The following is a 2,500-nucleotide window of genomic DNA, read 5'->3' on the forward strand; positions in this document are numbered from 1 at the left end:
GGCAGTCTCCGTGGCATTGCAGCCAGCGCGGCAACTGGTGTCACCTTCCCTCCCACGTAGCAGCCGTGCCCGAGTTGGTAAGGCATTAATCCGGACACGCAGGCATGAGATGTAGTCGCGGCCGGTTACGAACTGCCGCGTATTGGAGACCCAGCAGTGCTGCCCTGGTGTTCGGGCAGACTCGTGTAGCGCAGCGCCGTCGACCGACGAGTGCAGGCGGTCGGCCCAACACCGGCCCAACTGGTAACTGGACTTTATAACTTCCCCCTGCCATTGCAGGGCGTGGTCCAGTTGGTGAATTTCTCGCTGGATTAAGTCCTGGGAAGAATCGTCCACTGCCGCACCCAGTCCTTGCATCTTCGCCAGTCTTCTCCTGCGAAGAAGAGGGCCCAGCCAGCGGGCTGCAGGCACCCCCAAGCCCCCATGAGAGATGGGGGCGTGGAAGTAACCGACCGGCGTATCTGCTGGCAGGTGCAGCCACGATCGAAGGGCTGCACGAACACAGACGTCAAGGGAAGAGAGGGCCCCAAGACGAGTCCTCCCCAGGGCGAGGCCATGGAAAATACCCGGGAGGATGACAGAACGAAGGGCAAAAAGCCGCTGCTGAGGTTTGAGTGGTGCACGCTTGATGATGTCCAACTGCTTCTCGACCTCCCGCCGGGGATGAAAAAGACTGCGTCCGCACGTGGAAAATTGCAGGCCTAGATACTTGAAAGTATCTCCCATCGCCAGTGCTGGGATGTTGTTCCCCCCAGCACGAAAGATGACAGTCTCGTCGACCTTGGTTTTCTTCTCCCGGCCTGATGAGACAAGGGCGAGAGAGAAACACTTCCGTGGGTTGACCTCGAGCCCGAGATCCCCCAGGGCCGACGTGGCGATGGTGAGAAGTTCCTGCAATCCATCACGAGTCTCGGCGAACAGCAGGAGGTCATCAGCGAATGCAGCCGCATTTATCCGCCGTCCAAGAATGCGTGCACCAATATGAGCAGGCAGACGAGACAAGAGAATGTCAATGGACATGTTGAAGAGAATAGGAGACAGCGGGTCACCCTGCCGGACACCCCTCGAAGGCCGCACTAGATCTGACGACTTCCCATCCGCGCAGATAACCGTCGATCCCGCCTCATAGCATCCCTGGATGTAGTCAACGAACTCGACCGGCAGACCATGGGCCCTTAGCACAGGACCAAGGGCACCGTGGGCAAGCGAGTCGAAGGCCTTTGACACATCCAGAGATGCCAAGTACAGCGAGCCGGCAGCTCGGCACGCCTGGGTCATCGCCAGATCGAGAAGAAAGGTGTTATGAAGCATCCCATCCTGAGGGATGAAAGCCCGCTGGCGACCGTCCAACACACAGTAGCGCATCAGGCGGCCAACCAGAACCTTGTGAAAGGCTCTGGTCAGCACCGAGCACACTGTGATCGGACGAAAGTCAGCAGGGGATGCTGCGGCGGTCTTCTTGGGCAGCAGGGTTGTTCTGGCCTGAAGGAGTCGGGATGGAAGGGAGAGTCATAGTTACTCCCGCCGTTTACCCGCGCTTGCTTGAATTTCTTCACGTTGACATTCAGAGCACTGGGCAGAAATCACATTGCGTCAACACCCGCTAGGGCCATCGCAATGCTTTGTTTTAATTAGACAGTCGGATTCCCCCAGTCCGTGCCAGTTCTGAGTTGATCGTTGAATGGCGGCCGAAGAGAATCCGCGCACCCGCGCGCCCCCGGAGGAGCACGCTAAGGCGGACGCGGCCTCGCAGCAAGGAAGATCCGTGGGAGGCCAAGGCACGGGACCGAGCTCGGATCCTGCACGCAGGTTGAAGCACCGGGGCGCGAACGCCGCGCAGGCGCGCGCATCCTGCACCGCCGGCCAGCACGAGGCCGACCAACGGCGAGAGCAGACCACGCCCGCGCTAAACGCCCGCACTTACCGGCACCCCTACGGCACTCACCTCGCCCAGGCCCGGCACGTTAGCGCTGACCCACTTCCCGACCAAGCCCGACACGCCCCGATCCTCAGAGCCAATCCTTATCCCGAAGTTACGGATCCAATTTGCCGACTTCCCTTACCTACATTATTCTATCGACTAGAGGCTCTTCACCTTGGAGACCTGCTGCGGATATGGGTACGAACCGGCGCGACACCTCCACGTGGCCCTCTCCCGGATTTTCAAGGTCCGAGGGGAAGATCGGGACACCGCCGCAACTGCGGTGCTCTTCGCGTTCCAAACCCTATCTCCCTGCTAGAGGATTCCAGGGAACTCGAACGCTCATGCAGAAAAGAAAACTCTTCCCCGATCTCCCGACGGCGTCTCCGGGTCCTTTTGGGTTACCCCGACGAGCATCTCTAAAAGAGGGGCCCGACTTGTATCGGTTCCGCTGCCGGGTTCCGGAATAGGAACCGGATTCCCTTTCGCCCAACGGGGGCCAGCACAAAGTGCATCATGCTATGACGGCCCCCATCAACATCGGATTTCTCCTAGGGCTTAGGATCGACTGACTCGTGT

General features: G+C 59.6%; 1 pseudogene; it reads right to left on the reverse strand.

Moving 5' to 3' along the window:
• Positions 1-2,500, reverse strand: part of LOC126431212 (large subunit ribosomal RNA) — a 6,410-nt pseudogene that overhangs the window by 2,027 nt on the left and 1,883 nt on the right.

This window comes from Schistocerca serialis, unplaced genomic scaffold, assembly GCF_023864345.2.
Source record: "Schistocerca serialis cubense isolate TAMUIC-IGC-003099 unplaced genomic scaffold, iqSchSeri2.2 HiC_scaffold_1083, whole genome shotgun sequence".
Lineage (NCBI taxonomy): Eukaryota > Metazoa > Arthropoda > Insecta > Orthoptera > Acrididae > Schistocerca > Schistocerca serialis.